Genomic DNA, 10080 nt, shown 5'->3' on the forward strand with positions numbered 1-10080 from the left:
GGTGTCATGGGCTTTGTTTTCTCTCTCAGAGGTACTGAGAAGTCCTGAAGTCCTTTTATATATCAGTGGGCTGCTCTATGAACTACTTTCCCAAAGCTCCTGCCGCAGTGAGGGGGAATGCTCCCTCACCACACCACGCTGCTTCACTCCCCCACTCCAACTCTCAACTCTGGTTCTCAACTTCAACTAAAACTATAGCTTCCTGCAACCCATACCTTTGTAGGAAGCAGGACTAGCCCACTTCAGCCCAAAAGGGGGAGCATGGAATGGTAAGTTCCATTTTATCTAAAGGTACTCTCAGGCATGTTACATGTACATAGAATACATAATATTATTAAAGGAAACCTGTCATCACTTTCTAAGCCTATTTATTCGCTCGCTTTTCTAAAAAATACTTTTTAATACAGTACATTAATAATGATATTAAAATCAATTCTGAACGAACTATCAGTTCAGAGAGAAACCTAAAATAAATGTTCCCACCATATATGTAAATGAACCTTAGATGAGTCCTGTCTCCTCCATGCTTCAGAGAGGAGTCCAGCGTTCTCTGACTCTGAGCCCAGCCCCGCCCACTGTGAAGGAGCCCAGCACCGCCCCCGCATCCACCGAAATCTCCTCCTTGCTCCCCGACGTCACAAAGCTAGAGCGCCGTAATCTCGCGTGAGCTAGCGCATGCGCAGTTCGTTCCCTGAGGCTGATGCCAGCACAGGGAAGGAACACTATGCCGACACTGCGCATGCGCTCTAGCTTTGTGACGTCGGAGAGCAAGGAGGAGATTTAGAGGATGCGGGAGGTGCTGGGCTCCTTCACAGTGGGCGTGGCTGGGCTCCGGAAACGTTAGTAACAGTTCCTTGGGCTTCTTACTTGCCTCATTTACATATATATAAAATCGGGTTTTTTTACACAATAAAAGCACACAGAGCTATGGGGACTGGATATTGCAGATATGCTAGCGGTGATTCTAGCAGCCCATGTCCTCAGCTCTATACCCAAAATCCAGGTGACAGGTTCCCTTTAAGTCACAGTATCAGAGGACCTAGAAAAAAAAACACAGATGACATTCTCTGCTAGCCATTAGAGATAAAAGTACCTTAGCGGTACCACACTTCATACAGCTTCAGATTTAAAATCTGTGCTATGGAGGGATATCTGTAAAATCTGTGTGGAAACCATAGCCACACTCAGATTAGCCTCATTGAATTGAACTGATCTGTGGTCGGATGCACAACCTGACAAACTAGAAATCCTCAGATTTCTGCCATTGATTCTGTGACAAATGCATGTTGGACCTTTCCAATGTACAGTCGTGGCCAAAAGTTTTGAGAATGACACAAATATTAGTTTTCACAAAGTTTGCTGCTAAACTGGTTTAGATCTTTGTTTCGGTTGTTTCTGTGATGTAGTGAAATATAATTACACGCACTTCATACGTTTCAAAGGCTTTTATCGACAATTACATGACATTTATGCTAAGAGTCAGTATTTGCAGTGTTGGCCCTTCTTTTTCAGGACCTCTGCAATTCGACTGGGCATGCTCTTAATCAACTTCTGGGCCAATTCCTGACTGATAGCAACCCATTCTTTCATAATCACTTCTTGGAGTTTGTCAGAATTAGTGGGTTTTTGTTTGTCCACCCGCCTCTTGAGGATTGACCACAAGTTCTCAATGGGATTAAGATCTGGGGAGTTTCCAGGCCATGGACCCAAAATATCAACGTTTTGGTCCCCGAGACACTTAGTTATCACTTTTGCCTTATGGCACTGTGCTCCATCGTGCTGGAAAATGCATTGTTCTTCACCAAACTGTTGTTGGATTGTTGGAAGAAGTTGCTGTTGGAGGGTGTTTTGGTACTATTCTTTATTCATGGCTGTGTTTTTGGGCAAAATTGTGAGTGAGCCCACTCCCTTGGATGAGAAGCAACCCCACACATGAATGGTCTCAGGATGCTTTACTGTTGGCATGACACAGGACTAATGGTAGCGCTCACCTATTCTTCTCCGGACAAGCTTTTTTCCTGATGCCCCAAACAATCGGAAAGAGGCTTCATCGGAGTATATGACTTTGCCCCAGTCCTCAGCAGTCCATTCACCATATTTTCTGCAGAAGATCAATCTGTCCCTGATGTTTTTTTTGGAGAGAAGTGGCTTCTTTGCTGCCCTTCTTGACACCAGGCCATCTTCCAAAAGTCTTCGCCTCACTGTGCTTGCAGATGCGCTCACACCTGCCTGCTGCCATTCCTGAGCAAGCTCTGCACTGGTGGCACTCCGATCCCGCAGCTGAATCCTCTTTAGGAGACGATCCTGGCTCCTTGCTCAACTTTCTTGGACGCCCTGAAGCCTTCTTAACAAAAATTGAACCTCTTTCCTTGAAGTTCTTGATGATCCTATAAATTGTTGATTAAGGTGCAATCTTAGTAGCCACAATATCCTTGCCTGTGAAGCCATTTTTATGCAACGCAATGATGGCTGCACGCGTTTCTTTGCAGGTCACCATGGTTATGTCACAACCAGACAGCTGAGAAGCTCTGACAGAGGCCTTTCAGAACCTCCTCCTTGAGTTTCTGTGTTGTGGTATTCAGCTCCTCCTCTCGTTAGCCTCTCTCAGCTGTCATGTGTTGGACTAATTGCTTCCCTTTTAAATTCTTCCCCAGAAGGCTTTTCTGGGCGGCTTATACTACTTCCTGGAGTGTGTGTGCACGCTGACTCTGTCCTCCTGTTTGCTTCAAAGCTAAGTGTTGTACCTTTATCTGTTATTTTCTGTTTGCTGGATCCCAGGTGACCCTGACTCCCTCCGTATCTTGTGTAGGGAGCCGGTGGTCGTGTCCCCTCACTATTGTAGGGTGCTCAGGGCTTTATAGTCAAGGTTCGTGGATATGCAAACCTCCACCATTCGGATCTTTGCATAGGCTGAGCAGCCAGGGAAAGTGCCAGGTCTTCTGCAGGGGTCTCCCTTGGTTCCTTAGTTTTTGGATCCAGCGAGTCGTTTATACATGTTGCTTTGCCTTGTTTCCTGTACACCGTCCATGACATTATAAGCCGCCATAACCGTCTCAAGCATGGATCCGGTTTCACTTTTGGCTGAACGCTTCCAGGGTCTTTCATTGGAGGTAGCTGATCTCCGTAAGACTTTTTCTCAGCTTCAAGTGACCGGTTCAGCTTGCGTTCATGGAGTTTGTTCTGAGCCTAAGATCTCGCTCCCGGATACGTTCTCCGGGGGTAGTGAGAATTTTGTGCGTTTTAGAGAGGCTTGCAAACTCCATTTTCGCCTTCTTCCCCACTCCTCTGGTGATGAGGAACGGAGGGTGGGGATCATTATATCGCTGCTCAGAGGTAACGCTCAGTCCTGGGCCTTTTCGCTGCCGGAGGGGGCACGGCCTCTCCGTTCAGTGGATGAATTCTTTTTAGCCCTGGGTCAGATATATGATGATCCGGATCGTATTGCTCTGGCTGAGTCTAAACTACGTCTATTATGCCAGGGTAAACAATCTGCAGAAATATACTGCTCAGAATTTCGGAGATGGGCAGTTGATACTGGTTGGAATGATGCTGCGCTGCCATGGTCTTTCAGAGGGATTGAAAGATGCATTTGCCTTTCATGAGAGGCCTATTTCTTTGGACTCTGCTATGTCTCAGGCCGTTCGTATTGACAGGCGTCTTAGAGAGAGAGGAGAGATGTCTCCTTCCTGTCATACGCAGTCCCAGGACAGTGCAGCGGTCCCTTTCTGTGCGCAGGGGTCTCAGTCGCCATCAGCCCCTTCTGAGCAGGAGCCCATGCAGCTGGGGTTGATTGCTTCTGACAATAGAAGTTTCAGCCCGCATGGGAGGGTTTGTTTTTGTTGTGGAGGTATAAATCATTTGGCAAATATTTGTCCCTCTAGGAGATTCAGGCAGTTTTCTGGGAGTAATAAAGAAACAAACAGGAAAAAATCTTTTAAAAATGTTCCGTCTGTTACTATTGGCAGGGTTGAGGCGGAAATTGAAGGTTTTCCATTTGCTTGTAGTTCCCGTTTTGTCCTGCCGGCTAGGGTGGCGCTAGAGAGCAAGAACATTTTTTGTGAGATTTTTGTGGATAGTGGAGCAGCGGTTAATCTCATTGATAATCAATTTGCGATAACTCATGGTTTCCAGGTGCGCACTTTGGGAAAGGATATTCCTGTTTTTGCTATCGATTCCGCTCCACTTTCTCAAAAATCATTAAAGGGCATAGTTCACAATATCCGTTTAATTGTGAGTGATGCTCATGTTGAGGATGTGTCATGTTTCGTCCTTAGCGGTTTACCCACCCCTCTGGTGTTGGGGCTGCCCTGGCTCACTAAGCATAACCCCACCATTGATTGGCAAGCGAGGCAAATAAATGGTTGGAGTGACTTTTGCAGAGAGAATTGCCTCATGACATCTGTTTCTGAGGTTGCTACTAAGACTGTACCATCTTTTCTCTCTGAATTTTCGGATGTCTTCTCTGAGAGTGGAGTTCAGGATTTGCCCCCGCACAGGGAGTACGATTGCCCTATTAATCTCATCCCAGACGCCAAGCTGCCTAAATCTCGTTTATACAATCTTTCCCAACCTGAGAGGATCGCTATGCGTGCTTATATCTCTGAGAGTCTGAGAAAGGGACACATACGACCCTCGAAGTCACCTGTTGCCGCTGGTTTTTTCTTTGTTAAGAAAAAAGATGGTTCTTTAAGACCTTGTCTGGATTTCAGGGAGCTGAACAATATCACAATTCGTGACCCTTATCCGCTTCCTCTGATCCCGGACCTATTTAACCAGGTTGTTGGGGCTAAAGTCTTTTCCAAATTAGATTTAAGAGGGGCATACAACCTGGTCAGGGTCAGAGAAGGGGACGAATGGAAGACGGCCTTCAATACCCCTGAGGGCCATTTTGAAAATTTGGTTATGCCTTTTGGTTTGATGAATGCCCCAGCCGTTTTTCAGCATTTCGTGAACAGCATTTTTTATCATTTGATGGGAAAATTTGGTGTATTTGGATGACATTTAGATTTTTTCTCCCGATTTCAAAACTCATAAGGAACATTTACGTCAGGTCTTGCTCATCCTGCGGGAGAATAAATTATATGCGAAACTGGAAAAATGTGTGTTTGCGGTTCCAGAAATTCAATTTCTGGGGTTTCTTCTCTCCGCTTCTGGTTTTCGCATGGACCCCGAGAAGGTCCGCGCTGTGCTTGAGTGGGAGCTTCCTGAGAATCAAAAGGCGCTGATGCGTTTTTTGGGCTTTGCCAATTATTACAGGAAGTTCATTTTGAATTATTCTTCTATTGTTAAACCACTCACTGATATGACCAGAAAGGGGGTAGATTTTTCTTCTTGGTCAGTAGAGGCGCGTAAGGCTTTTTCTGATATCAAGGAGAGTTTTGCTTCCGCTCCCATCTTGGTGCAACCTGATGTTTCTTTACCCTTCATAGTTGAGGTTGATGCTTCTGAGGTGGGTGTGGGGGCGGTCTTGTCTCAGGGTTCCTCTCCTGCCAATTGGCGACCGTGTGCCTTTTTCTCAAGAAAACTCTCCTCCGCAGAGAGAAATTACGATGTGGGAGATAGGGAATTGTTGGCCATCAAGTTGGCTTTTGAGGAATGGCGCCATTGGCTAGAGGGAGCCAGACACCCTATTACCGTATTTACTGACCATAAAAATCTGGCCTACTTGGAGTCAGCCAAGCGTCTGAACCCGAGACAGGCCAGATGGTCGTTGTTCTTTTCTAGGTTTAATTTTGTTGTCACGTTCCGCCCTGGAGTTAAGAATGTGAAGGCAGATGCCCTGTCACGTTGTTTTCCGGGAGGCAGGAATTTTGAAGACCCGGGTCCCATTTTGGCTGAAGGTGTGGTGGTCTCTGCTCTTTTTCCTGAATTGGAGGCAGAGGTGCAGGCAGCCCAGTCAGAGGCTCCTGATCTTTGTCCTCCTGGGAGGTTGTTTGTGCCTCTCGCTTTAAGACACAAGATTTTTAAAGAACACCACGATACGGTCCTTGCTGGGCACCCGGGGGTAAGAGCCACACTGGATCTCATCGCTCGGAGATTCTGGTGGCCTGCGCTTCGTAAGTCGGTTGAGGGTTTTGTGGCAGCCTGCGAGACTTGCGCTCGTGCCAAAGTCCCTCATTCACGGCCATCAGGTCCTCTCCTTCCCTTACCCATTCCTTCCCGTCCTTGGACACATCTGTCCATGGACTTCATAACGGACCTGCCTCGTTCCTCGGGGAAGACTGTGATTCTGGTGGTGGTGGACCGTTTTAGCAAAATGGTGCATTTCATCCCTTTTCCTGGTTTGCCCAATGCTAAGACGCTGACGCAGGCATTTGTTGATCACATTGTCAAATTGCACGGTATTCCTTCAGACATAGTCTCTGATAGGGGCACGCAGTTTGTTTCCAGATTCTGGAAGGCTTTCTGTTCTCGCTTGGGGGTTCGGTTGTCATTCTCTTCTGCTTTCCACCCGCAGTCGAATGGCCAGACAGAGCGCGTCAATCAGAATCTGGAGACATATCTGCGTTGTTTTGTGGCGGAGAATCAAGAGGATTGGTGTTCTTTTTTGTCCCTTGCTGAGTTTGCTTTAAATAACCGTCGTCAGGAGTCCTCTGATAAGTCACAATTTTTTGGTGCATATGGGTTTCATCCACAGTTTGGGACTTTCTCGGGAGAGGGGTCTTCTGGTTTACCTGATGAGGACAGATTCTCCTAGTCTTTGTCATCTATTTGGCAAAAGATTCAAGATAATCTAAAGAGCATGAGTGAGAGATATAAGCGTGTGGCTGATAAGAGACGTGTGCTTGGTCCGGACCTGAATGTTGGTGATCTGGTGTGGTTGTCTACCAAGAATATCAAATTGAAGGTTCCCTCCTGGAAGTTGGGTCCTAGGTTTATTGGGCCTTACAAAATCCTGTCTGTCATCAATCCTGTTGCATACCGTCTTGATCTTCCTCAGACTTGGAAGATCCATAATGTTTTTCATAAGTCCTTATTGAAACCTTATGTTCAACCCATTGTACCCTCGCCTTTGCCTCCTCCTCCGATTATGGTTGATGGGAATCTTGAATTTCAGGTCTCTAGGATTGTGGATTCTCGTCTTGTCCGCGGTTCTCTTCAGTACCTTGTTCAGTGGGAGGGGTATGGTCCTGAGGAGAGGATGTGGGTCCCAGTGACGGACATTAAGGCCTCTCGTCTCATCAGGGCTTTCCATAGGTCCCATCCTGAGAAGGTGGGTTCTGAGTGTCCGGAGTCCACTCGTAGAGGGAGGGGTACTGTCACAACCAGACAGCTGAGAAGCTCTGACAAAGGCCTTTCAGAACCTCCTCCTTGAGTTTCTGTGTTGTGGTATTCAGCTCCTCCTCTCGTTAGCCTCTCTCAGCTGTCATGTGTTGGACTAATTGCTTCCCTTTAAATTCTTCCCCAGAAGGCTTTTCTGGGCGGCTTATACTACTTCCTGGAGTGTGTGTGCACGCTGACTCTGTCCTCCTGTTTGCTTCAAAGCTAAGTGTTGTACCTTTATCTGTTATTTTCTGTTTGCTGGATCCCAGGTGACCCTGACTCCCTCCGTATCTTGTGTAGGGAGCCGGTGGTCGTGTCCCCTCACTATTGTAGGGTGCTCAGGGCTTTATAGTCAAGGTTCGTGGATATGCAAACCTCCACCATTCGGATCTTTGCATAGGCTGAGCAGCCAGGGAAAGTGCCAGGTCTTCTGCAGGGGTCTCCCTTGGTTCCTTAGTTTTTGGATCCAGCGAGTCGTTTATACATGTTGCTTTGCCTTGTTTCCTGTACACCGTCCGTGACAGGTTAACAATGGAAGAACAATGATTTCAAGCATCACCCTCCTTTTAACAGGTCAAGTCTGCCATTTTAACCCAATCAGCCTGACATAATGATCTCCAGCCTTGTGCTCGTCAACATTCTCACCTGAGTTAACAAGACGATTACTGACATTATCTCAGCAGGTCCTTTAATGACACCAATGAAATGCAGTGGAAAGTTTTTTTGGGGATTAAGTTCATTTTCATGGCAAAGAAGGACTATGCAATTCATCTGATCACTCTTCATAACATTCTGGAGTATATGCAAATTGCTATTATAAAAACTTAAGCAGCAACTTTTCCAATTTCCAATATTTATGTAATTCTCAAAACCTTTGGCCACGACTGTATGTTTTAATCTGTGTGGACATACCCTAAGAGCTGTATAAGTGTGTATGCTGTGAGCCCCCTCTGTCACTGAAAAAGAAGAAAATGATAGTGAAACTTAAAGGGGTTGGCCCATCTCACACATTGGTGGCATATCGCTGAGATGTCAGATAAGTGCAGGTCCCAGCGAGCATGCTCAGCTATTTCCAGAACTCCCATAGAAATCAATGGAGAGTGCATCGCGTAAGCACTGCCACCTCTCCATTTACCTCTATGGGTGTTTTGGAAATAGCTGGAACTTGGCTATTTTTGGCACTCCCATAAAAGTCAATGGCCGCGCTTTTGCATTGCACCCTCGTTCACTTTGGGGGGCCCCGTACTAGAGATAGTTGCGGTGGGTCCCAGAGTTGGGACACACACCTATCTGTATTAGATGGGCCAACCCTTTTATATAAAATGTTCAGTTTACCTGTAATGTTTTTCTTAGGTTTCTAAAAAGAAAAGAAATTGAAGACAACAGCTGTCCCAATGTCTCTGTGGGTCCCTCTGAAAATCCCGGACTGATTAGTAGCCGGGGAGGTAAACATTTTCTAATTGACCTCTACATTCCTGGTGTGTTTTTCTAAGATCAGGATTCTTCTTGTAGGTCTCCTGATAAAATTGTTTCAGGGGTTCTAGAACATTGTAAATGAAATTGATTCAATTAAGTAACAGAGTACATCTACAGTATATAGCAAGGATTTGCCACCAGCACAGCAGGGGATAGTATGCCAGATGGACCCCATTGCATTAGGGTTCAGTTGTCTGCAAAATTTAAACAGCACTAAATTATATAAAAATCCAAATGGCCCATTATTCTTGAAATATATGATATCCAAGAAATAATGATTTAATATTTAAATTTTTAGGGAGAAAATCTTAAATCCAAATAACAAAACAGAAGACTCCAAGTGAAGCTCTGTAAGCGCTAGGAAGGAGTGTAAATGCCATATGATGGCTGGAATTTCAAGTAAATTGAATCTCCTATTTTATTATAATCTATAAAATTAAAACAGCAACAGTATGATCCTGCTGGTGGCAGATTATCAAGATTTTACTTCGATACAAACCATTTTACTAAGTCCTCTTTCACTTGGGCGTGTGCTCCCCGTTGCCGTATTGCGGACCGCATTTGCAGATCCGCAATACACGGGTGCCCTTCCGTGGGAATTCCGCATCACGGATGCGGAATGGTGCGGAACAGAAGCACGGAACGGAACCCTACGGAAGCACTATGGAGTGCTTCCGTGGGGTTTCGTCCCATACTTCCGTTCCGCCAAAAGATAGAACATGTCCTATCTTTTTGCGGAACGGCCGGATCGCGGACCCATTAAAGTGAATAGGTCCGCAATCTGCTGCGGCTGCCCCACGGACTGTGCTCGTGCATTGCGGCCCGCATTTTTGCGGGCCGCAGCACGACCACGGGGCGCACACGCCCGTGTGAAAGAGGTCTAAAGTGGTCACAAAGAGACGCTGATAGGAGAGATCTGAATGGAGGGGGGAAAAAAGAGAGAGAAAAATAATGCCATATGAGCCCATAAAGAGTATATTAGGGCCAGTTCACGCGACTGATTTTAAAAATACACTTTAAAAATTTTGACCAGAATTGGCATGTTTTTCGTGCGTTTTTTTTAACGTATCTTTTTTTTAACCAATGGGTGCTCACTTCAATACAAAGCTGAATTTTCAGCTTGAGGTTTTTGAAGCAGATTTGATGCAGACATGTGCCAAAAGAAAAAGTGTGTAAAACGCACAAAAGCCACACGTAGATCATGGAGCAGTTTTTTCTGATTCCTATTCATTTCATTTCAATGGGAGATTCTGTGCTGATTCTGCCCCAATATAGGGCATGCTGCTTCTTTTTTACACGTGTTAAAAAAACGCAAGTGCTGCCTCTCATTGAAATTAATAG

Source organism: Bufo gargarizans, chromosome 11 (assembly GCF_014858855.1).
Source record: "Bufo gargarizans isolate SCDJY-AF-19 chromosome 11, ASM1485885v1, whole genome shotgun sequence".
Lineage (NCBI taxonomy): Eukaryota > Metazoa > Chordata > Amphibia > Anura > Bufonidae > Bufo > Bufo gargarizans.